Source organism: Syzygium oleosum, unplaced genomic scaffold, assembly GCF_021117445.2.
Source record: "Syzygium oleosum isolate NSW1041296 unplaced genomic scaffold, Sole_v2.1 Sole_v2.47, whole genome shotgun sequence".
In the NCBI taxonomy this organism is placed as follows: domain Eukaryota; kingdom Viridiplantae; phylum Streptophyta; class Magnoliopsida; order Myrtales; family Myrtaceae; genus Syzygium; species Syzygium oleosum.
Window position 1 is genome coordinate 1243193 of NW_026607531.1, and position 27539 is coordinate 1270731.

At 38.7% G+C, this 27539-nt stretch overlaps 2 pseudogenes; both read left to right on the forward strand.

The window, feature by feature from the left end:
• Positions 1–1077: 1077 nt before the first annotated feature.
• LOC130136657 (pentatricopeptide repeat-containing protein At5g03800-like) lies at positions 1078–3638 on the forward strand (annotated as a pseudogene).
• Positions 3639–5643: 2005 nt separating this feature from the next.
• On the forward strand, positions 5644–8400 carry LOC130136638 (V-type proton ATPase subunit G 1-like; annotated as a pseudogene).
• The last annotated feature ends 19139 nt before the right edge of the window (positions 8401–27539 follow it).

The following is a 27539-nucleotide window of genomic DNA, read 5'->3' on the forward strand; positions in this document are numbered from 1 at the left end:
AAAGCTAAATACCCAAGAGAAAAAAAGACCCAACTTTGGACATTTATTCAAATGAATACATGGACGAGTTATTGTTTTTTTTGTCATTCATCTAATACATCTCCAACGGATTTACACTCGAGCCATCAACTCCATGCCATCACATAAGAGTACATGAAGAACATAGAATATGGCAAACAATACATGTTCAGATTCATTCAAGACAACCATGAAATATATAAAAAAAAATTCACCTAATGGCTAACGCAACGATTGCTAGTATATAAAGTACATCAATGCATGCTCAGATTTGAACAATAACAGGGACTGATCTATAACAAGGTCTCATAGGAAATTCATCCAACAGGTTACATGTGTTCGGCTAAAGGGTGAGAAGAAACATGGATGAACCCGTATTGGTTACTAATCTCAACTTCAATCCATTCAGAACGTTCAAAATTAACAAGACTAGCTCAACCTTCTCTTTTTTGCACATATATTCAAATGTATACGTGGACGACTTATTGTTTTCATTCATCATTCATCTAAAACATCTCCACTCTATTTTTGCTCTCTACCCATGCCTCTCAACGTCTGATTTAATTTCAAAAAACGCGAAATTAGCTGACTAAGGGAATACACCACCAGCAAACAAATATCTCAATCCAGTAAAAATAACAAGTCAGATGCCAACTAAACAAACACTGATCCATAAACTGAACATTATCAAACAAATATAGGTTGATTCCCGCAGCAAACCCCAACAAATATAAGTGCGAAAGAGGAGGAAAACTCTAACCTCCAGCAGATCTTCGCTCGTCGGACGGAGACAACGAGCCGGAGTTGCCGATGGGCTCCTCGAGCCGACGCCTTTTCCCGTCTGAGCCCTTCCGATAGCCCTTCTCCGCCGGAGGCGACAGGTTCTCTTACTCACTGACTGCTTTGACTTGCTTCGCTTCTCCGTAAGATTCGACGATGCCCACCTCACCAAAGCCGTGCACGGTCTCGTCCTCAAGCTTGAGGAAAACCCCATTTTGGGCAATGCTCTCATCGTGGCCTACCTCAAACTTGCCTGCACTTCGGATGCTTACAGCGTCTTCGTGGGGCTGTCGCATCCCAATTTGTTTCCTTAGACGGCCGTCGTCTCTGGTCTCGCGAAGGCGGACCGACGACTCGAAGCAGCCGTGGAGGCTTTCTTCAGATTGATGAGTTCAGGTGTTCAGCCAAATGAAGTATGGCTTCGTTGCGATCCTGACCGCTTGTATACGGCTGACTGAATTGGAGCTAGGTTTGCCAGTCCATTGTTCGGTGGCCAAAATGGGTCATCTAGAAAGCGTCTCGTTTCGAATGCACTCATTGGTATGTACAATAAATGCGAGTGTCTGGATTCTGCTCTTGAATCGTTTGACGATATGCCTAAGAGAGACATCGCTTCCCGGAATACTGTGGTTTCGGTATTGGTGAAGGCCCAATTGCACGAAAGAGCGTTCTGCAATGCTGACTGCCTTTACTGATACTAGCAGTTTAATTAGAGGAAAAGAAATTCATGCTCATGCCTTCATAATTGGTTTGGAGACTGACTTGAGTGTGAACAATGCACTTATCGGATTTTACGTAAAATGTGGAACCATAGTGGAACCATAGATGATGTGGAGGCCTTGTTTGAGAATATGGACACGAGGGATTACCACTTGGACTGAGATGATTAGAGCCTATGCGGAGTTTGGGTTGATTGATACGGCTATGGAGATGTTTCATATAATGCCAGAGAAGAATTGTGTTTCTCGCAAGGCCCTTTTGGCAGGGTTTTGTGTAAATGGCAAAGCTTTTGAAGTGCTAGATTTATTTATTAGTATGGTGGGGGAGGGCTTGGAGTTGACTGACCACACCTTAACTACTGTTGCTAAGGCGTGTGGGTTGCTCGGGGCAGGGAAACTTTGTGAGCAGTTGCAAGGGTTTATTATCGAGTTTGGTCTCCTGGCAAATGCTTGTGTGGAAGCAGCTTTGCTTGATATGTGCACTCATTGTGGGAGGACGGTGGATGCTGGAAAGATGTTCAAACGGTGGCCTTTGAGTGGGATAGCTCCATCATTTGTACTTCTATGATATGTGGGTATCAACACAATGGGCTGCTGGATGAGGCAATATTGCTATTTTGCCGTTGTAAAGTAGAAGGGAGCATAATTCTTGATGAAGTTGCATCAACTTCAATACTTGGTGTCGGTGGAACTTTAGGGTCTGATAAGATGGGTGAGCAGATTCACTGTCTTGTTCTTTAATCTGGATTATTTTCAGATTTAGAGGTAGCAAATGCACTGATCAGTATGTACTCAAAGTGTTGGAATATGGATGTGGCTAAAAAAGTCTTTATTAATATGCCTGCACATGATGTAGTTTCATGGAATCGCTTGATTGTGGGGTTCATTATACATAGGCGGGGAGATGATACCCTCACTGTCTGGTCAAACTTGCACGATGCAGGGATTAAGCCTGACAAGATCAGCATCCTTTTAGTTATATCAGCTTATAAATATACTAAAATGTGTCTAGTTGATGAATGTTGTAGATTCCTTTCGTCCATGCAAACAGAATTTGATATAGAGCCTTCACAGGAGCATTTGCATCATTTGTTGGTGTCTTAGGATTGTGGGGATTTTTTGAGTTTGCAGAGAAAACAATGAGCAACATGCCTTTTGAACCAGAGGCTTCAGTCTGGCGAGCTTTGCTTGATGGATGTAGAATCCATTCCAATGCAATTCTCGGTAAAAGAGTTACAAAGCATTTACTTTTGATGGAACCGCGAGATCCTTCCACCAATGTGCTTGTCGCAAATCTGTACTCTGCATCTGGAATATGGCATTGCTCCGAGACAGTGAGGAAAGAAATGAGAGTGAAAGGGTGTCAGAAACAGCCTTCACGGATTTGGGTCATCTATTTGAACAAGACTATATCATTTTATGCAAGAGATAAGTCCCATTCCAAGCCAAGGACATCTATAGCAGGTTGGAAATCCTAATTTCAGAATGCCGAAGAGCTGGGTATGTGCCTGACACAAGTTTCGTTCTTCTTGAAGTTGGAGAACGAAATATCCTCTTGTTCTATCATGGTGCAAAACTTGCTGCAGCATTCAGGCCTTTGATTAATAGACCAGGAAAACCCATCAAAATTGTAAAGAACATCAGCCTTTGTGAGGACTGCCATCGGTTTTTGAGATACCTTCAGCCATCACAAATAGACAAATACTCTTGAGGGATGCTTCAGGATTTCACTACTTCTCAAGTGGGCATTGCACATGCAACGATCGATGGTAAAGCTCTTGCAGATTATTCTCCCCATGTTTTTTGATCAAGTGTCTGGTTATCTTAAAGATGTTTGTATCATAGAATTTGTTTAAGCTTTTCCAAGAAAGAGTAGATGTAAATTGTGTACCAATTGTGTACTCCCTCCCAATAAAGTAGGGATGGACGACAGCAAAAAACATCATATCAGCTTTCAAGAAGGGAAGTCTTCGACAATATTTATAGTGTTAAGCGGCTATTAGCTAATTGTATTACTGGAGTTGAAATTATGAGAAAACTTCAATGTACAAAAGCTACTTCTTTAGCGAGGTAATGTTTTAAACTTTTAGTTGGTTTATTTCGAAGAGGTAAACTTCTTAACCCCAATGTTCTTGCATCCCCTAAAATTACCTACACTAAATAAAAAAGAACCCGTATTGTTTCAAATTGTGCTACTTTGGTTAGTTGTAAGGTGATATTTATTCTGGCTATATAACTTATGGCTGAATCATTAAGCAATACATTACAAAAAAAAAAAAAAAAAAATATATATATATATATATATATATATATATATATATATAATTAGCACGTAGACACGAAAACCGTTATGTATTAATGACAATGATGTTAAACAAACCTTACTATTTGGCATGAGCAAACAACCTTTTTAATTGAGAAACCTCTAATAAATTAAAAACAAGTTAAGCGATTTTATGATTTATAGATTAAAAAAAAAAGAATCCATACCACACCTTATAAGTGAAGTAAGTGTACTTGTATTGTTGGACATATAGAGAGTGATCTATAATTAATTTATAAAAATTCTTTGGTGATGAGTGTCCTTATCACATAATAGTTTATTTTTGTCGAACCTTGCATAATAGTTAATGAATTATTGAACTTTTTCATGTAATGATGTAAGTGGGTTTGAATTCACTATTTTTAGGTTAAATTCCTTATTTACTTTTCACCGGACTATATAATATATTTAATCTATATAATCTATACTGTCATAGAAAACAAAAAGTGCTTCCTATTTTTACATGACATCGATTATTTTTTTTTCTCAAATATCCTCATTTCACTTATTTCATAAATATTATATTCATGGACAAATGCATAAATTTATTGTATTATGTTATCACCCACATGTATAAATTTCAAATTCTACAATTTCTTTATTATAAAAACCTTCTAAAAAAATTTCAAATCTCAAAACGATTTTCTCTTTCTATATATGTGTACAATTTCAACTTTTCATTATGTGTTTTTATCAATTTCTTTGATTCAAATTTCTCAATAAAGGTGGTTTAACGTAATTTTGGAGTGTCTCTTTCTTGGATAAACGTAATAGTGCATCTTTGTGGCAATATTTTAAAAGACATCGGGAAGCTCACATTAAATAAAAATCATCTCACGGCTAGTAATATTCAAAAAAAATTGAAAAACAAAAAAAGTAGAAGTCATTATTAAGGATTTTTTTTTAGCTGAAATTAATTAAGGAATTGAATATACAAATTTTTTCTAGTGCCGTATCTGTTTTCAGAGTTAACAAGTGCTCTTTGAAGTTTCTCAAAGCGTCGCAATCACTATCAGTGGCTGAATTGAATCTAGACTGAACCCGATTCTTCAGGTACTCTCTCTCTCTCTCTCTCTCTCTCTCTCTCTTTCTCCCTCTGGATCTTCCGTTTCTCAGTTACGTCCAATCTTAGATCTTTGGTAAACTCTGGATCAGGGTCACTTCATACTTGAACACATGGTTCACATCGAAGTATCTCTGTTTTAAGCTGATTTTATCTGTTGGATTTGCTATTTTCTAGTTGGAAAAGTGATTATTTTGACTCTTTTTGCATAATATTAGTCAGAATATGTTGGTAATTGAAGTCGGTGCTTTCGCGATAGCTTATTGAAGGCTTTGGGGTTGGATCTGTGCTTGTGATCAGTCTCGTAGGAGGTGCTCAATGCTTTAGAGGTTTTTCAATTATGTGTCAGCAAAAATTTCCTGGCCTTTTCACGTGGATCCATCCCATTGCAATTGTGTAGACGTTTCCTGTCTTATTTATTGTTTCGAGTGGTGTCAATCAGCAATTCCAGTATATGGTGGCTTGAGGACATTTACAGGAATTAAATGATGATTTCGCACTGGAAATAGCAAACTGATAACTTTTTCCTTGTTTGGGGCCCCCCGGTCATTGGTTCGAATCCCTCCAGTCGCTCCTTGGCCTCAAAGAAGCCTTGGTTTGTCTGATGTAGGTTGGGCAGTGTCATGGCGTAGGATAATCCTGAGTCGACTCCCACTAGCATCGTGCTAGGGCGACGGTGTCAAGCTTGCTCAAAACGAGTAGTAGGCTCATTCTGTAATGGGTGTGGAGCTCCTATAGTAATGCCCAGAGAATCACCCCTTTCCACTGTTTTTAATGATAAAAAAGATTTGGGTTTTGAGCGAGACAATGTCAAAGAGATTCATGAATGGAGAGACAATTTGTCAGGTCATTGTGTCAATCGTCATGTGTCTTCGATTGTTCTCGTCCTTTTATTATATTTCTTTGCCTCCTTGTAATTATTTCGTTTTGGTGTCCTAAATTATAATATTGCTATTTGTATTTGCTTCTTCAGTCATAGTGACTAGTAGTTTTTTCTCAACAGTTTCCAAGTTTTCATTTCTGAGTGGACATTTTCAATTCATTGTTTGCTGCCACTAGTATGATGCAGAGTTTACTCGTTTCAAATTCTCCTGATAAGTGATACAATGTTCTTTTCGATCACTATTGTCTCATCAAGTTTCCCCCAAAACTATGTGCTTGCTGGAATATTCAAATACCCTTTCAACTTCATTTTTTGTATGGCTTACTGAAGTCCCGAGTTTGCTGCAGTAAGAAGAAAAATCCTTTTATTAATAGTGAGTGCTAATTCACAGTAATTTGTAGCTGTTCCTTTTGACTTACTTTTCGTGAAGACGTCAGCACCTGTGGAAGCCAACAGGGGACAACAAAATGGAATTCAATAGCTGCTTGCTGCAGAACAAGAGGCACAGTGCATTGCCAATGCTGCCAGAGAGGGTAACATGTCTCTAAATCTGCTTATTGGTTTCTTAGTTTCATAGCATTTCCATTTGTTTACTGAAAGGAAGTTTGTCTACATACTATTATTACACGTTAGATCTACCATCTATTACAGACTTATACCAGTGCATTTACTTTAGTCTTAACTAGCATGATCTCAGTGCGAGTTGTTCTCTATGGAGAATTAGTGCTCTAAGGTTGTCTATGGTCGTTAAGATTTTGAGAGTGAACCTAATAGGAGATGATAGGATAAGATATATCATGGTTAACCAGATAAAAGACTAATTATAGACACATCTAATCCCTTTCTTTATAAAGACGAAGCCTATTTTAGGTAGGTAAACCATTGGGCCAAAAAATGCCCCACTAACCTCTTGGACAAGGGGAAACACGAGCAAATCCCAAGTGGTGGCCCAAATATGGAATTTTGTGACTTTGTGGTGTGAGGATTCAAACCTATCTTGTGCTCTTAATTCACACTCACCAGTTGGTTGTTAAACACGTAGTCAACCCTGTGGGATTAAGCATCTCTAGTCCTTGTATGATTCGTTTTTTTTTTTTTTGTCGAACGGTCCTTGTATGATTCATTTGGCCTTGGCCTGTGTTTTCTTGCAGAAAACTTAAAAAGGAAAAAAAAAACAATAACGAAGGAAAAAGGATGAAGCGCACGTGTCCTTACATCCAAGTGAGGTGACAGTACCCAGGTACAATTCCCCAGTGCCACACCATGATTGTCTGTGGAGCAGTAAAACTAGTATTAGTATATTTCGAATGTTACTTACTATTGTGCACTGGACTTTGGTTTAACATAATGAACGTATAACATCACTTCATAAGCTGTTACTTGCTTCTAGTAATTGCTTGTTGCTGGATTGGTATAAATAGATTCTCAACTGGTTCTTTACAGCGAAAATGGCTCGGCTAAGGCAAGCCAAAGAAGAGGCAGAGAAGGAGATCGTTGCGTTTCGTGCTCAAATGGAGGGTGAGTTTCAGAGAAAGGTTGCAGAGGTAAGAAAAGGAAAATATAGTCGTTTTGACTCCATCTAGTATCCTAATATGGTATTTCCGTTTGTGAAGGAAAAATGCATGTAATTGGAAGTTCAAAATGACAAAGCTTTGCAGCTCTGTAATACTTGAAAAGCGAAGTTCAATTGGGATTGGTTGCTTTCTTTAAATTCAGCGACTCTTTGTACTTGATAAATTTATGATGGTAGTCATGTGGTTCTATCTTATGACCATTCTGTGGCCACAAGGACTCTGGATGTACAGTACTTATGTAAACATGCATCAATAAAAGATGGGATTGCGATAATATTTACTGATGAGAACAGTAGTTAGGTTGATTTTGCGGAATCTGTTCACTAAAACTTGTTAAGCACTTAGTGTTGTTGTCTTGGAGGGAACTTCAAGTTGCTTTCTTGGGTCATGAAAATTTAGGATAAAGGAATGTCTGTTGGAACCAAATAATAGCGGCAAACTGCTGCTTGTGTACTCATGCTTGCGCAGATCTCATGCCCTGCACTTGTTCAAATCAGCGTATATAAAGTCTTAGTTTGACAAGCTCTGCAGCTTTGCCGAAGCACATTACAACCATCGTAATTCTGCATGAATTAAATTTCAGAATTTTATCATCTTTAAATTTAGGAGCTTTTACTGTCTTCTCTTTATAATTGCTTGGAGTAGGCTGGTTCGTACTGGTTAATGAGTCTGTCTCCATTTCCATGTGGTGCCAATCAAGCAGAGTAGTGGAGATTCTGGCGCTAATGTCAAGCGGCTCGAGCAACAAATGGAAGCGAATGTTGCACACCTGAAGACGGAGGCCACAAGAATATCTCAGGACGTCATGTAGATGCTGTTGAAGCATGTGACCACTGTGAAGAACTAGGGGCGTCATGTTAAGTGAAAGGCACGAAATTGCTCGAGGGCGCCGTTTCGGCGTTTGCATGTTTTGATCGGTGCTTTCTTGCTGGGTATTACGATTTCTTTTTCTTTTCCTGATGGGTGTAACTAGTCCTATGTGCTGCTGTGAATCTATATATTTATGAATGTGATTTGTAAAATCATGGCCTTTTTAAGAAGTCATTGCTCTTTGTTTGTTGTCTGTCCAAAGAGGTTGTTTCATATGCTTATGTGGAGATGTCAGTTTTGAAGATTCGGTTGCCATGTCCTTTCTCCGATCTACACGAGCTCGGTCCAAGTGTTGGTGCAACTTCACTAAAAGCATATAAAAGATGTCTTTGGGGGGCCAATCTCCATCCAATACTACAAATGATCACTGCTTATCATCGCATTTGAACAAATTCAGGACCATTATGAATCAATTTATCAATGTCTTAACTAGAGCCCTCTTATCTGTATAGACCATGCTAGACCAAATCAATGAACGGGCCAAGCCAGGTCACAGTTATTAAGCTCTGACGGTAAGGCAGAGCAGGATCCGGCCCAACATGAGGATAGTAAACCTTGCCCAGGCCCAAGCTCGCCATCACATGAGGGATACGGCACATTTCCTTCCATTCGATACTCTGTTAAGGTGTTGAATGCAAGAAATCAAATTTTTCAGAATGTTCTTTTTACTTCGAACCCAAGTTCTTGGTTCTTTTTTGTTTCAGAATGTTTTTTTTTTAATTTGATGCTGCAGAGGTGAAGATGGAGACGGAGGGGGCTTGGGATGCAACTGGCGAGGCTCTTGGGAGTGAGAGAGGGAGAGTAAATTTAAAAAAAGAGGTTGCCTTCGTTCTTTTTTGGAAACACGCAGGAGAGAGAGAAGAGAGAGTGTCGTACTAATTGAAGAGAGAGAAGGGATGAGCGTCAGGGGTAGAGGCTTGAGTGGTCTCGAGAGAGAGGGAAAAATGGGTCTCACAGCTATGCGTAGTGAGAGAAAATATTGGGTGCCACTAGGTGAACCAACCTCATGGTGATGTGGAGGGGCCGGCTCGCCTAATATCTTCTCCAAGTCTAGAGTGGCCCTTTTTCGTTTTATTTACGTTGTTCTCTTTTTCCTTAAATATGGGATGAGTCTACAATTCCTAAATTTTTAAAGAAGAAGAAGACTATTAACACCTGATTTTTACCCGACGTGTCTTAAAAGGATAAAAATGTGAGATTACGATTTCTGGTCACGACAGAATCCGTTTCTCAAACAAAAAGAGCCATTTAACACTTTTTTTAGCATTAACCTTTCATTTCCAAGCTTTCCATAGTATTTTCAAAAAAGTCAAAGCGTTGACTTTCAAGTTGACTTTTTAGTTAAATTTCGACCGAAAAGTCAACTTGAAGTCAAAATTTGGTTTTTTGCATGAAAAACCCCAAAAATATTTTCAATTTCACTTTGCATCATCAATTTTCAAAAAATTCAAAGTTTGACCCATTAATTAACATTTTAGTACTTAGTTACTAAAATGTTGACTTTTCGTCAATACTTTAACCAAAAAAATTGAAAAATTTGAAAACTCCTAAATCATCTTATTTTTTACTTCAATCTGAATTTAGCTTCATCAATTTTGCAAAAATCGGTTTAGAACCCATTTTTCCCCAATTTGTGGATTATGGTTTAAATCGGCAAAAAATGAAATTACTTCATTTCTAGTCATTTTTTAGAATAACTTTCTTCACGACATTTGATCTAGAGATCATTTCATATCGAATTTTCAAACTAATTTCACAATTCCAAGCCAAGGGTAAAAACCCCCCAATTTGAGCTCTAATTAGGGATTCCGGTCGGTTCTTCATTATTTGTGCAATCAAACCATTAATGAGTCTATTTTCTTATTTTAAACTCAAATCTAGCATCAATTTTGGAAAATTCACATGAATTCAAGTTAATTTGATCAATTTGGCTAACCAATGACTTGTAAAACCAAGCTATATTGATCTAATTGACGTAATTCAATTTGACCCATTCTAATTTATGGGTTAATTTGATGAATTGAGCTTCAATTTCATGATTAGGCTACAATTTTCTTTTGGGGGTTTAATTCGAGCCATTACATAGAAGTCAATTTGAGCACATTGAAGTGTTTTAAGCCTACTCAATTGAATCAATTGATTGTTTTTCAAATCAATTAGGTTTAATTGGAATCAATTTTACCGATTGGTGTTGACATTTGATTTTTGCCGTTTGGTAAATTGGTACTTAAAATTGTAAATGGGCCAAATTAGTGCAAAAGAGAGATAATAAGATTTAAAAAAAAAAAGGATCGGGCCGGCCCCTTTTATCTTAGCTAACGGAGCCCACCCCTTTTTTTGATTATCTTTTGTATCTTTTCTGGGCCCCTTCTTTTCTTGGCCTTTCCCCTTTTCTTTTCGGCCTGACTCTTCCTTCTCTCCCTCTCCCTCTCCCTCTCCATCACGTTCGTTCGGCCTAGCCACTCAGGCTGCGAATGATAACCATTATGTTTCAGAAATCAATTTCTGGCCAGAAATTGATTTTTCTATTTCTGTTTCTGGAGGAGTTTCTAAGGGTGCGCATGAATACCATTCTGTGCCCGGGCACTATTTCTGAACAGAAATGATTTTTTTTTATTCTCGTGCCCGAAACAATTTCGAGTATTTGAAGGCGTTTGATAAACTGTCCAAAATTTTTATTCCTAGAGTAGAAAAGAACGAAAATCGTTTGGTAACTACACAAAATTTCTGTTCCCAAATAATATTTTAATAATATTTTGAATTGTTTAATTTTTTTTTCTTTCTACCCATTTTCTTCTTTGGCCATGGCCGGTCGCCGGCGACCGGCCACAGCCCAGGGCCGGCGAGGGCGTCACGGACCTCGCCGGCCGCCGGCGGAGGCGAGGGTCGCCCTCGCCGGCGAGGGCGAGGGCTAGATCCTCGCCGTCTCGGGCAAGGCCGACCTCGCCTTCGCGACGGACGGCGAGGCTCGGCCTCGCTCGATGCGGGCGCGCCGCCTCGCCCGGGCGGCGAGGGTCAGCCTCGCCCTCGCCGGCGAGGGCGACCCTCGCCTCCGCCGGCGGCCGGCGAGGGCCGTGACGCCTCGCCGGCCCCGGGATCGTGGCCGTTCGTCGGTCGCCGGTCGCCGGCGGCCGGCCCAGCCGAGGGAAGAACAACACAAAAATAAGAAAAGAAAAAAAAGAAAAAGAACAAAAAAAACTGATTCTCAAAATTGTGCCGAGAAACAAGAAGCAACTTTTTTTTACTTCTTATTTCTCTTCCAAAACTGTTTCTCGGCACAAATTTTTGCAAAAATATGCCAAGGAACAAAAAATTTACCAAACGCATTTCTGTTCCCAAACTATTTCTGGGAACAAAAGAACAGAAATTTTCACTATTTGGCACGTTACCAAACGGGCCCTAAGCTAAAAAACATGTTTGATAACGACACAAAATTTCTATTTCAGAAACAGAAATTTGTTTGATAATAGCACAAAATTTCTCCTTCTCATGTGGCCGGCGGCGGGCGGCGGACAATCGCTTCATTTCTTTTAGAAATAGAATAAAAAAATTAGAAAATCTGGAAAATTCCTAAAAATCTAAAAAAAATTCATAAAATCCATAAAATTTTCCAGAAAATAAAAAAAGTCAGATTTCGGGAACATAGGAAATTTGTTCATTTTTTCCAAAAAAAAATCAAAAATTTCAAAACTTCATAGAATGGCTTAGAATACCTGTGGTCATCCACTTTGAGTGAAATTTAAATTTTTTGATGTGCCCAAAAAAAAATCAAAAAATAAAAAATTTCAAAACTTCACAGAATGGCTTAGAATACATTTGGCCACCCACTTTGAGTGAAATTTAGATTTTTTTGTTTTTTTTTTATTTTTTTGGCACCTAAAAAATTTAAATTTCACTTAAAATGGGTGGCCACATGTATTCTAAGTCATTCTGTGAAGTTTTGAATTTTTTGGTTTTTTTTTGGGCACCTCAAAAAATTTAAATTTTACGCAAAGTGGGTGGCCATAGGTATTCTAAGCCATTCTGTGAAGTTTTGAAATTTTTTATTTTTAAAGTTTTTTGGGCACCTCAAAATTTAAATTTCACTCAAAGTGGGTGGCAACAAGTATTCTAAGTCATTCTGTAAAGTTTTGAAATTTTTGATTTTTGGATTTTTTTTGGGCACCTCAAAAAATTTAAATTTCACACAAAGTGGGTGGCCACATATATTCTAAGCCATTCTGTAAAATTTTGAAATTTTTGATTTTTTTGATTTTTTTTGGCACCTCAAAAAATTTAAATTTCACTCAAAGTGATTGGCCACAAGTATTATAAGCCATTCTGTGAAGTTTTGAAATTTTTTTATTTTTTTTGGAGAAAATGAACAAATTTCCTATTTTCCTGAAATCTGACTTTTTTTTTATTTTCTAGAAATTTTTATGAATTTTTCTGGAATTTTTCAATTTTTAAGGATTTTTTGGAATTTTTTTTTGGGCGGCAGCCAGCAGCAGGAGGCGGCTGGCGGCCGATGGTGGTGGAGGTGGCCGGTGGTCGGCAGCCGGCGGTGGTGGGAGGCAGCCAGTGGCAATAGTGAGCGACGACGGGGGTGGCCGGCTAGTAGCGAGGACAAACGATGAGAAAAATTTATATTTCTCATTTCTGTTCCAGAAATAGGGAAGCTAAAAATTTTAGCTTCTGATTTCTCTTTCAAATCTATTTCTGGAACAAAAATTTGTTCCAGAAATAGAAATTAAAATTGTGTTACCAAACGGATTTCTGTTCCAAACCTATTTCTGGAACAGAAATAGAGAAACAGAATGGTTACCATGCGCAGCCTCAACCTCCCTGCCTTCTCTCCAGCGCACAGAAGCGACAGAATGGAGGAAAGTCAAAAACAGAGAAGACAAAAATGGGGAATAACGGCTAAAAGGACGGTCGGAGGCGGAGAAATGTTCGGCGTGGTCATGGTGGAGGCGGCTTCGATGATGAAGGCGTGAGGAAGGAGTCCTCGTTGTGAAGAAGACGTCCCAGGGGAGAAGACGTCCAGAAAAGAAAATGAAAAACAAAAGGGAAGAAATAATTAAAAAAAAAAAGAAATAGAGAAAAAAAGGAAAACAGAAAAAGAAATATAAAAATTAGAAAAAGGGGGGCTTACCGGGCGGGTCGGAGGGCTGAATTGGACCGGGTCAGGGGACCCGGTCGGGAGTCTTTTTTTTTTTTAATTAAAAAATATTAAATAATTAAAAATATATATATTGAAAAAAAAATTCCAAAAAATTCCGAAAAATTAGGAAAGGTGTAGGAATTAGTTTTTGGGTTAATTTCATTAGGTCTTAATGTTAATTTTGTTCTAGACATAGTATAAAAAATAGAAAACCTTTTTAGAGATGATGCTAGATCGCTGGTTATTTATTTATATTATGGTTATTTAATTGCGCATTTTAATACATTAATTGTTATCTACTATTATTAGCATGGTTGAGATGAACTTTAGGCTCTTCGATAAGTTGCCCTGATGCGTTAGTTAGCAAATGGTCAAATTTAGGTACCAAAAGGGCACTATTTAGATTACTAGTGTAATTAAGTCCTCGATCCTTAGAATCTCTGGTTGCGCACATATCAATACGACACTCCCGCGTCTCTATTAGTGTTTCTAACCAACTCTTGATTATAGCTATTGGCGACTCCAATTAAATGCGTAAATTATAACCTAATGTTGCGTGAGGTATGAAGCTTGGGAGCGCCTCCGTCCTTTGATAAATAAGCCTTTTGGTTGGTTCTTCGAACGAATCAATCGATGTTCATATCCATTGACAAATACTTTTAAACCTATACATACATTTTCTCCCCCCGATCGGGCAGGGTAGGTCGCAACAATTGAGAACAAAAATTGCACAAATTGCATCAATTGAATGAAAATCCCCAATTGGAGTGAAGCAAATCAATTAGGATGAAATTGGCATTACCATGATATAATTCAAACAAATTCATTCAATTGAGATGTCGGAAATGTGTTCAATTGAATTTAATAGTTTGAATTCGAGTTTTTTTAATTCCAATTTGATCCATTCCTTTGATAATTGGATAGAAATTCTTTGCAAATAAGTCCCCAAAAGAGCAAATTGGTTTAAATTGCACATAAGCCTTGCAATTGAACCGACCAAACGGGTCCAAATCGGTTTGAATCAGCCCGACCGGTTCGATCGGCCCAAACCGACGAGAAAGGGTTTCCGGCAAGAATGGCCGGAAAATGGGCAAGCCGGAGCACGTCCAGTTGCCATGAGCCAAGGCCGGCCAAGTCCTCTCTCTTGTGCCAAAAAATTACCAAAATTCCCTTATATCCAACCAATGAGAGAAGACCTTAACCATTAAGGAAACAAGGAGAGCCCTTAAATCAATCTAAAGGCCAAAAATTTAACTTAAATATGGAATTGCTATGTATATGGATGATGATAATTGATGAGAAGTATATATTGCCTGTGAAGTGTATTGCGCTTATTAAATACCAAATTTTGTATCAATGTGACTCCATATACGGATCGGTTTGTCAATTGAATGAAAATCCCCAATTAGTGCGAAGCAAATAAATTAGGATGAAATTGGCATTGCCCATGATATAATTCAAACAAATTCATTCAATTGAGATGTCGGAAATGAGTTCGATTGAATTTAATCGTTTGAATTCGAGTTGTTTAATTCCAATTTGATCCGTTCCTTTGATAATTGAATAGAAATTATTTGCAATTAAGTCCCCAAGAGAGCAAATTGGATTAAATTGCACACAAGCCTTGCAATTGGATCGACCAAGCCGGTTGAACTAGCCCGACCGGTCCGACCAGCCCAAACTAACGAGAAACGGTTTCCGGCAAGAATGGCCGGAAAATGGCCAAGTTGGAGCATGTTCGGCCGCCACGAGCTATGGCCGGCCAAGTCCTCTTTCTTGTGCCCAAAAATTACCAAAATGCCTTGTGTCCAACCAATGGGAGTAGACTTTAACCATTAAGGAAACAAAGAGAGCCTTTAGATCAATCTAAGGGCCAAAATTTAAACTTAAATATGGAATTGCTATGTATATAGATGATGATCATTGATTTGCTATATATATGGATGATGATCATTGATGAGGAGTACACATATGTATATGGAATTGTTATGTATATGGATGATGATCATTGATGAGGAGTATATGTTGCCTGTGAAGTGTATTGCGCTTATTAAATGCCAAATTTTGTATCAATGTGACTCCACATAAGGATGAGTTTGTGAATTGACAAATGGGGAATAGTGTTGATCATCAGACGACATCTAAATGACCAATGTGAATACTTGTTGACATTGCAAGGCATAAGGGAATCGATAACTGTACAACTAAGATTCATGTGAAGGGAGATATACGTGCCATATACATGCAACATATGTGCATCATACGTGCAGCATATGTGCACTCCTGAGAGATATGGATAATCAACATGCTAAAGATTATATATTTAGATAATTAGATAAGTCCATAAAATGATCCACTTGTGTAAATTCCCATTAAGCTGTAGATTTCCTTATAAATCACGCTAACAGGTCTAATTAACAATAAATACAAGAAAGATCGAAAGCACTAATTAAAGGCAACCAATATCATATTTCATGGGGAGGCCAACTAATGCTTTCTCTTGGACAGGGTAAAGGAGCAGGTCGGGCAATGTGAGTAGGGTAACGCTCTCTAGACATCAATTGGAAGATCACTTGCAAGTTGAAGTTGAAAAAGAATCACAGAAGAATTTCAGAAGGAGAAAATTAGAGGGCCATCTTCAGATGATGAAGAGGGAGAGGGAGTTGTGGGTCTGAAAAGAAGTCAAAGGGTGCCCGTGATGAGGAATGGCATAACCAGAATGGCCATGGCCACGCTACCCTACTCGATCGCGTAATAAATCAGTTCGAGGATCTTCCACAAAGCTCCGTCGCGTTTTGCTAGCGATGAAGTGCTGGAGTCGAGGCCAGCTTAAAAGTTTTAGGGCGTTGATCTTACTGGTATGAACCCGTTCATCTCTCTCCCGGTAGGTTTTCTTTTCCTTTTTCTTCTTCTGGGTCTTCTTTTTCTTTAAAAATTTAGGGATTGCAGGCTCAGCCCATGTTTAAGGAAAAAGAGAACAACGTAAATAAAACGAAAAAGAGCTGGTTTCGCAGACAATCCCTCATTCTTTTCTGCATTGGAGCTCAAAAATCTCTGAATTTCTTCATATTTTCGAGCTTGAAGAAAACCCACCAGAGGTATTGTCTTTCGTCGCACTTCAAGTTCGTCTTTTTCATTCAGTATCGATCAAGTTGTGATTTTTATGCTCACCGACTCCAGACTAGGAGAAGATATTAGGTGGGCCAGCCCCTCCACGTCACCATGAGGCCGGTCCACCCAACGATCGACACGTGGCTATGGGACCCACTTTTCCCTCTCTCTCGAGACCACTCAAGCCCCTACCCCTGGCGCTTATCCCCTCTCTCTCTCTCTCGCTCCTAAGAGCCTCACCAGTTGCATCCTGAGCCGCCTCCATCTGTCTTCGCCTCCCTCCACAGCATCGAATTAAAATAAAAACATTCCGAAACAAAAAAAGAACCAAGAACATGGGTTCGAACTAAAAAGAACATTCTGAAACATTTTAATTTCTTGCATTCAACACCTTAGCTTTACAGAGTATCGAATGGATACCAGTGAAAAGAATGAATAAACCCTTCTTGAGAGCAAGATTGTTCTTACTGGTCAAAACATGAGTAAATAATCGAGAAGGTTTCCACACTACATCTTTCCAGGACAAACCCATTCATCGTGGGCAGGTTTTCTTTTCCTTTTTCTTCTTATGGGTCTTCTTTTTCAAAAATTTATGTCTTGATGGAACTTAGGCATTCGCTAATGCTGATGATCACGAATCGAAACACATCGGACAACATCTAAATGACCAATGTGGATACTTGTTAACAATGCAAGGCATAAGAGAATCAATAACTGTATGACTAAGATTCATGTAAAGGGAAATATATGTGCCATATATGTGCAACATACGTGCATCATATGTGCAACTTACATGCAATCTTAAAAGATACGGAAATCAATATACTAAAAATGATATGTTTAGATAATAAGATATATTCATAAAATGATCCACTTGCGTAAATTCCCATTAAGCCGTAGATATCCTTCTAAATCACGCTAAACAAGTCTCATTAACGATAGATTCAAGAGAGACCAAGAGTACTAATTAAAGGCAATCAATATCATATTTCATGGGGAGGCCAACTAATGCTTCTCTTGGACAAGGTAAAGGAGCAGGTCGAGCAATGTGAGTGGGTTAAAGCTCTCCGGACATCAATTAGTGGATCACCTGCAAGTTGAAGTTGAAAAAGAATCACAAAAGGAGATTTTTAAGTCTGTAATGTGCGTAACCATGTGTTTAATTAAGGGTGAATTAGTGGCATTAATATATTTATTAATATATGGGTTCTATAAAAGGCAACAGGCCTAACTCATAATCTAATATGGTAAATTATGAATTTACATATGTATTTATTTATTGATTTTGGTTGCTATTATGGGGGAGAGAGAATCCATGCTGGGTACTTTTTATTTATTATGGCATACACTAGAAGTAAGTCAAGCCAACTAATCCAAAACTATTCAAAGCATGAGAACTCAAGGAGCATATGAACTCATCAAACAAGGCCACATTTGCACTGCTAAACGCGAGAATACCAAGATCTTATTCCAATCATGGCTTGATGGTGCCTTTGATGCACCGTGACTCGTTAAGGCCTCGGTCATGGTTTGATCTTGGCTCAATCATGACTTAATTGTTTCTCAATCATGGTCTAATCATCACATCCTGACTCGTTCATGCCCAAGGCATAGTGTCTGTTGACACCTAATCTTTATTAGTTCGGTAAATAGGTGCTTAAATTGTAAGTGGGCCAAATTAGTGCAAAAGAGAGATAATAAGATAAAAATACATATATAAAATAAGAAACGAAAATGAAATGAAAAAATATAAAAAGAAAAAAGAACCGGGCCGGTTCGACCCGGCCCGATTGAGCCGGCCCCTTTTACTTATTTTCTTTCCCAGGCCTGGGCTTGGCCCCTCTCCTTTGCTGTCCTTTTCATTTTCCAGCCCATCTCTTCTTTCTTTTCGACTGGGCCCAGCCCCTCTTCTTAGCCCAACTTCCCTTTTCCATTCAGCCCAGCCCCTCTTCTTTCTCTCCCTTTCTCCTCCCGCTGTTTAGAGAAGACGGGAAACGAAGAAGACGAAGACGGAGGAGAGAAGCGGCAAAGAAACGAAACAGACAAAGGAGAGAAGGGACAAAAAGAACGCTTAAAGGACAGTGGCTGGCAGGAGGCGTGGCTTAAAGGACAGAAAGAACGCTTGCGGCCTGGTTATCGCAAAAAGGGGAGCTGGCCGTGAGAGAGAGGGGCGGAGAAAACGCTCGACGGAGAGAGGGAGCTAAGAGAGAAAAAAAATCGAGAAAGAAGAGGGGTTTTGAAGAGGAGAGCGCTCCGGTTCCTCCACCCGTGAGGCTCGCCGGCAAATTTCTTCCCCCTCCCAGTCAGTTGTTCAGCGCCGCCGGACGCCATCGTTTCCAACCGCCGATTGCCTCCTCCGAAGACCATCCGACTCTGTAATCCACTCATGCCGAGATCAAATCGCCATGGAAGTCAAGCCCAGCGGCCGCGAGGAGATGAGACCGGCCTTATCTTTCGCCGACATCCCCGATTCCGCTCCATTCTCGAACCAGGTAACTCCTCCATTTTATGCTCTGTTTTGTCCTGCTTGTCTGGCTTGAAAACACCAAACCGAATAAATTGGTTTTCGAGCAAATCGAGTGAAACTGAAGCAATTTCATGGTGAGTTGTGGTAGCTTAGAGATTAAGATGTTGCGTTTGGACTGAGAAATGCTTTGAACGTGAATCTGGAGTTCATACTCTTCGACGCATACTAACCGTTCGCTGAAATGTCTGAATGAAATACTGCATGTTTAGAACACCGAATTCGATGGTGAAACTTCTGATTGAGTTATGACAAACTGAGATAGATTTGATACGAAATAGGTTGATTCAGGTCTTTAAACATCACAATCGGACAGAAAATAGCATTGAAACTCACTCTGGAACATACATCTTTTTAGCGCATCTTAACTGTTTGATGAAATGCCTGAATGAAGTATTAAAACGGGTTCTATCAAATCCACACTTATTGTTCAGTTTTATGCTCGATTTGTTCCGAAATTACTGAGTTGCATCTGACTTTGTGTTCCAGTTTTGTTTTCTATGTGATTTTGCGGCATTGGCACGTTTTGAGTTGGCCATGGTTGAGTACCTCATCAGAGATCCATTCCCCTCACCGGAGTTGCCCGCGGTTCAAGGCCGCTCCGGTCAGTCCATTTCTTACCTTTTGATGTTCACATGCGTGTTTTATGTGCTATAACTGATAGAGTCTAGTATATAAAATTCGGAGTTTGATGGATTCTCTTCGGAGTTGGGTCGGTAGCATGAAAACCGCCGGCCAGCTAGTGCCCGACGGTGATTTAGCACGGGTCGGAGTAGCTGACCGACGGGAGGTGGTTCGGTGGTGGCCCAAGATCCGGTGGGAGCTCACCTGAAAATGTTAAGGTCTCGGTGAAGACGTGAAGAGGTCACGGTGAAGAAGATCCCAGGAAGGAAATGCTCGTGAGGGAGAAGACCAGAAAAGGAAAAAATAAAAAGTAAAAAATACAATAAATATTAAAAAAATTAAAAAAATTCAGAAAAATTGCAAAAAAAAAGTCAGAAAAAATTAAGGAAGGTTTAGAAATTAGTTTTTGGGTTAATTTCATTAGATTTTAGTGATAATTTCATTCTAGACTTAGTATAAAAAAATAGAAAAAAAGGTGATAGTCTCTTTGATGAAAATTGACCAAAATTTTTTTTTTGAACAAGCCATTAGGGCTTTACCATATGACTTTTGATTGTCTTTTCTTTTTTAGAGATGATGTTAGGTCACTGATTGTTTATTTCTATTATGATTATTTGATTGTGCAGTTTTAATATATGGTTGTTATTTTCCATTTTAGCATGGATACAATGAACTTTAGGATTTTCGATAAGCTGCCTTGACGCGTTAGTCAGCAAATGGTCAAGTTTAGATACCAAAAGGATACTAATTAAATGACTAGTGTAATCAAATCCCTGATCCTTAGAATCTTTAGTTGCGCACATATCGAGATGACACTTCTGCACCTTGATTAGAGTTCCTAGCCAACTCTTGATTATGACTGGTGACGACTCCTGATGAATACATAGATAAGAAAAACACACGTCGCGCGAGATAAGAGGCTTGGGAGCACCTCCGTCCTTGGATTGATGAGCCTTTTGGTTTGTCCTTCAAACAAACCAATTGATATTCACATCCGTTGACAAATATCTCTAGACCTATACTTATACGTACATTCTTCCCTTGATTGGGATGGGAAGGTCGCAACAGTGTCATCTTACCGAAGGAACTCAAAGATTTGTCGATTTCGCAGGAACTCGATCAACGATTCATCCACTATGGCCGTTTGGCTCAACCATGACCCACGCACTCGGCCATGATGTTTGTGTGAGGGGAGCCACGCAATACATGAGTGTTAACACTTAAATTTTGGTTATCCATTTAAGGTTTAAATGCATAAAAATTAGGGATTAATTTTTATCCCCTAAACAAAAATAATTTTCATTAAATTGCTTAGCATACGCTCTTTAGGAGCATTTGCATTAATAGTAATAGAATTCATTAAAATTTATTTATTTTTATTAATAAAAAAAGAAAAAAACGGAACGGGGCTGGGTCTTTTTTTCTTTTCCTCCCGGCTGGGCCTAACCCAGCCTCTCCCTTCTCTTTTTCCTTACCCCGCGGGCCGACCCATTTTCCCTTTTCCCTACCCCGGCCCTCTGATTTTTCTTCTTTCCCTCTTCCTCTATCCTTGCCTCCGGTACTCAATTGCTGTGACCATCAAGCACCGAAATGACAATACCGCGGAGCTGGTTCTTGAAACACGAGCTAAGAAGAAGAGAGAGAGAGAGAAAGGTGACATCGGTGTCCAATCTCTACTACCATAACTAGTGAATAACAGGACCCCTAACTGATCACATACTATTTTTTCTGGGTCCCACCCTCTCCTTTTCCCACCTTGGTGGGCCCCATCCGCATCCAGGTGTCTTACGCGCGGCGGAGGGGGAGGGGGAGGGGAAATTCAAGGAAAAGGTGCCTTCTAATCGGAGGGAAAACATGAATAGCAGCAAGTCCCGTGAACTTCAACCAAATATATCCTAACCAAAACACTCAAGATTCCATCGTAATTACAGGTATGCAAAAAAATTGAAAATCGCCCGGACTGCTCAGGACCGCTCGAAACTGGACTGGAATCAGTGGTTCCTAAGAGAACCGGTCCGATTCCTGATTCCAATTTGTGGGAATCGATGGGTACCGGTCCGGTTCCTGGTTCTAGATGTAGAACTGATCGCCTGTTTACTCGGACCAGACCGGTAATATATTAATAGATATAATATATAATATAATATATTTATTTAATTTTTAATTTTTTTTAAAAAAGAAAAATCCTAAATTCCTAAACTAAATCTAAGTCGCATGATGCTCACAGCTTCATATTGAGCCGATAAACACCTTCTTTTCCTTTCGCCTCACGCTCACGCTCACCCTCACTCTCTCATTCTTCTCGGTCGATGCTCACCTTACTATCTCTGACTCTTCATCTCTGTCTCCGTCTTCGTTTTTTCGTCTCCATCCTTGGCTAGTTGGACGGGTTCCATTGACCCACTCGGGAACCAGACAGGACCGGCTGTTCGATTCCCGGGTAGATCCATGAAATCAACGGGCGATTTCCAATTTCAATTTTCGGAACTAGTCCTTAGTGGGCAGTTCTCGATTCTAGGGTGGAAATCGCCCACCTAGACCATACTTACCCCTAATCATAACACAGACAATTGTTGAGAAAATTATCCAAAAAGTCCTAAACTTATTGCACTTTTGCTAATTTAGTCCTAAACCTTGCTAATTGAGTCTTAAACCTTCTCATCTTTTGCCAATTAAGTCCATTTGATCAATTTTTGGCCGGAAATTGCTGATATGAATGCCGACCATGCCACGTAGGACGGTTAGCGGTGACATAGACAATTTTTTAAATAATATTATAATATTTTTTAATTTTATTTATTTATTATTTTCCCTTTCCTTTTTTTCTTCCCTTCTTCTCTTTTTTTTTTCTTCTCTTCAATGTTAAGGATAACGTTGAACATTTTCATGGACTAATTTGAATATGTACAAAAAATTTAGAGACAACATTGAACAAATTAAAAATTTAGGGACAATATTACACAGTCGGCTAAAGTTTATGGACCAAATTGAACAAATTGAAAGTTCAGGAAATACATTACATATTAAGTCAAAATTTATGGACCATTTGCGTCATTTTTCTTATTTTATATTCTTGGTTTTGGTGGTTGTGAGTCGCATTCCACAGTTCGCTGAGGATCTTCACGTGGACGCTTTTACCCAAGAACTGCGGAACTTGCTCTTGTATTTTCTCCAAAAGTAATTCCCCAAGTAATTTCTCCAACTAGAGTGTCGTGTACCGGGATGCAATGGTTTCGAAATAGTGTAAAATTTGAAAGAAGGGTTTCGAATTATATATATAAATAATAAAGATATTGTAACTTTAGTGAAGGGCCAAGAGGGTGGTGCTACACCTAACTAAAGGGTGGTCACCTAATAATTTTTTGTTTTTCACTCGAGAAGTCTTATTTGTCGGTGGTCTCAGGACACTTATTAGGTGGCTAAGAATATAATAAGGGTCCTTTTGGTAACCGGTCAAATAGTGCCTAATTCAAATATTTTGTTCTCGGGAACAAAAAAGAACAGAAATCCGTTTGGTAAACTTTTTGTTCTCGGACACAAATTTATTCCCGAAATCAGTTTTGGAACAGAATCAAGAATAAATAAAAAAATTGATTCTTGATTCTGGGAACAAGAATTAGAAATGGAAAAAATAAAATTTCTTCTTCTTTCCTGGCCTGTGGCCGGTGATCGGCAATCGGCCAGAGGCTAGGGCTGGTGAGGGTGAGGGCTGGACCCTCACACCTTGGGCGAGGGCCACCCTCGCTAGATTTGGTGAGGGCTGGACCCTTGTGGCCTAGGCGAGGGTCACTTTCGCTAGACCCTTGCCAAATCCGACGAGGGTGGCGGCGAGGGTCCAGCTCTCTCCAAATCCAATGAGGGCGGCCTCGCCCAAGCTGTGAGGGTCCAATTGTAGCCCTCGCCTGTGGCTAGCGAGGGCTACGACGCCCTCGTTGGCCCTGGCCTATGACCGGTCGCCGACGCCGGTGACCCGGCAATGGGCCAAGGAAGGAGAAGAAGAAAAAAAAAAGAAAAAAAAAGGAAAAAAAGAAAGAAATATTAAAAAATTCAAAATATTATTAATAAAAAGAAATTTTGTGCAGTTACCAAAAGTATTTCTGTTCTTTTTCTATTCCAGAAGTAGAAATTTTGGGCAGTTACCAAACACCTTCAAATGCTTAGAAATTATTTCCGAAAATGGACTAAAATAAATAATTTCTGAGCAGAAATTATTTCTAAGAACAGAATGGTTATCAAAAGCACCCTAACAGAACCTCCTACAATTAAATATATATATATTTTCCTATGCAGTCAAGAGAAAAATAAATTCTTCGGCCGCTGCTCGGATTTTGGTTAGTTAATGCAGCTATTAGGCTTTTTCGTGGAAGCGAGACTTATCCATCAAAGACGAGCTTCCTTGTTATAGGGGAAAAAATAACATTTTCTAAGCATGCTTTCCAAATTATCCTTTCATAAGATTACAAAAATGATGTTACTTGTGATAATGATCCTTTAGTAGCAGCTGATTTAAAAAATTGCATTTTTCGATACATTAACTTGTTTCATATTATGTGTAATTTTTTAAAGGCAAGACTTTGCACTAGGACAAAGACTTTAATTCAAAAAGTTTTTATTGAATGCAAATTGTTTGTAATGTGTAAAAATACACACTACAAAAAAACTTTCTAAATGAGAAAAAAATTTATAACCAATGAGCTACCGTTTGCGAAGGTGATAAGCTCACCACAACTAGAAGTTACAGGACTCTAGTGAGGCAGCGTTGGGATCGAGTGACCCCACCGCAAGCTCACCGAAAGTTGTAGCGACCCAAGCGAGTCTCGCTTGGGTCGCACAACCTCCACAAGGGTGGCACAACCTCCACGAGGCTCACTTAGTGACCAATGACCCTGGCAAGATCTATTTCACTCGAGTCAAATGCCACTGGCTAGTAGGTCACCTGGGCTCGCTTGATCCCGACAAGGCGATGTCAAGGTTGATTCATTCAAGGGACCATTTGCCTGAGCGCGATGGTGGAGAGGCCGCTACCATTGCGCCTTTCTCTCCCTTTCTTTCTATGATGAACAACTCCAAATTGAAGGAGAAGATGAGGGTAATTTAGGTTTTAGTATTCGAGGGCAATCGCTTTTTCTTAACTTATTATGGTCCAAATTTTTTTTTGGTTAAACACCACAATTTTCACTAAGCGATTTTAGAGAAGTTAAAATGGCTTGGTAAAACATATCCAAAGGCACCTTTACCCAAAGTTCCTGGAACATTTAGAGCCCGTTTAGTGACGTTTCCATTTCTCTGTTTTTCTATTTTTTTGTTTCTTGGAATAGAAAAACAACAAAAATCCGTTTAGTAACGTCAGTTAGTTTTTTTATTCCCCGAAACAGAAAAGTGGTATGGGAATAGATTTGAAATAGAAAATAAAAAGTAAAAAAAATCTACTTTTCTATTTCTGGAACAAAAAAAAAAATAAAGAAACAAGATCAGCTCTCCTTCTTTCATAAGATTCTCATACTAAACCCTAAAACCTCAAATCCTAAACCCTAACCTTAACCCTCAAACCTTAAATCCCAAAATTCTAAACCTTAACCCTAAACCTCAAAACCTTGAACCTCAATACCCAAACCCTAAAATCCATAACACTAAAATGAAAAACACGAAACCCTAAACTCTAACACCCCAAACTCCAAAACCCAAATACCTAAAACCCTAAACCCAAACCCTAAACCTTCTAAACCCAATCTTAAACCCAAAAACCCAAACCCAAAATCTGAAACAATAAACCCCAAAACTCCAAACTTGAAACCCTAAAGCCTAAACTCTAAAATCGTAATTCCAAACCCTAAATCCTAAAACGTTAAACCGCAAAATCCTGAACCCTAAAGCCCAAATCCTAAACTATAAACCCTAAACCCTAAATCCCAAACCCTAATACCTAAAACCCGAATCCCTAAAACCATAAACCCCAAACCACTAAACCCGAAACCCGAAACGCTAAACCTAAAACCCCAAACCCGAAACACTAAGTCTAAAACCCCAAAACCCGAAACTCTAAAACCTAAATCCCAAACCCTAAACCATAAAATCCAAAATCGAAAACCCAAACCCTAAACCCTAAATCTCAAAATCGAAATCCTAAAACCTTAACTCCTAACCCAAATCCTAAATCCTAAAATCCTACATCCTAAACTACAATTTCCTTGACAATCATCCGATATTTGATTTATCTATAAGGAGTAATTTTCTCTATGATTGTATTAATGTCATTCAATTCTATATCATAATATATTATTATTCTATTTCTAGTCCAATTTTATCCAAACATGAATTGTCAAGTCCCCTAAACTGCAATTTCGTCGACCACCACCCAGTATTTGTTTTGTTTATAAGGAGTGATTTTCTTTATGATTGTATTAAGGTCATCCAATTCTATATCATATTATATTCTTATTTTATTTCTAGTCTAATTTTATTGAAATATGAAATGTTAAGTCTCCACCGATAATTTTATAATTAAATAAAAAAATTAGGAGTAGAAATTTTTAGGGTCCTACCAAACTCATTTATGTTCTTTTTCTACTACGGGAATAGAAATTTTGTATAGTTATTAAATGCGTTTTTTTCTCAGAAACTCGTCTAGGGAATAGAAATAGAAAAAATTATTTATGAACATAAATTGTTTCTAGGAACAGAAACGTTACTAAATAGATCTCTACTAACGAAATCTTATGATTGTTTTTTAGCGACTGTAATTAGCATCGTTGAGACAATTATTAATGCATCTCCCCAATATGAGACAGGTAGATTTGCCTGCGCCATCATAGACCTAACTATTTCCAATAGGGTTCTATTCCTTCTCTTTGCAATGCCATTTTGTTGCGGAGTACTAGGAATAGTCAATTGTCTTACAATTCCCTTTTCATCACAAAGAGCCTTGAATTGCTAAGATAGAAACTCACATCCGCAATATGTTCTCAATGCCTTTATTATTTTGTTCAACTGATTCTCTACTAAAGCTATAAACCGCCTAAAGTAATCCAATACTTCAGACTTATGAGAGATCAGAAAAACATAACCAAAACGCGTGAAGTCATCTATAAAAGTGATGAAATATAAGGCTCCATGCTTCGCCCTCACATTTAAAGGACCACAAATATCAAAATGTATAAGTTGCAATGGAAGTTCAGCTCTGGTTCTTTTACCAAATGGTTTTCTAGTTATTTTTTCTGCTAGACAATGTTCACATACAGGTAGTTCAACATTAGCGAATGACCCCAAAAGGCCTTATCTTGCTAATCGTTTCATTCTTTGTAACCTAATGTGACCCAGTCTAGCATGCCAAGTACTTGCATCAATCTCTACATTACTAGAAGATGTAATTAAAGAAAAACAACCATCAACATTAACTTTATACACATCATAGTTAATGTCTAACATCATAAAACTATTCAATACATAACCAGAACCGTAATAAACTGTTCCAAACAAAATGTCAACACAATCACCATGAAAATTAAATACATAATCTAAGCCAAGAAGAACAACTACAGAAACCAAGTTTTGCCGAATATCTAGAGTATAGAGGACATCATGTAGAAATAGGTTTCGACCATCACGAAAGATTAATTTACATGTGCCGATACCCTTCACTTCAACTCTTGAGTTATTTCCAACATATATCCATTTTATTCTAGGTTGTATCCGACGATACTCCACAAATGCTCCTCAGTTTCTAGTTATGTGGTCTGTTGCTCCTGAGTCTACAGTCCATGTTGGATGAGATTCAGAAAGCATTACAGTGCTAGAAATAAAAGCATTACTCAAAGTAATGAAGTAATGTGGTATCTTTTTCGGCTCAGTGCATTCACGAGCAAAGTGGCTTAGTTTACCACAATTGTAGCACATCATCTTGGCCTTGT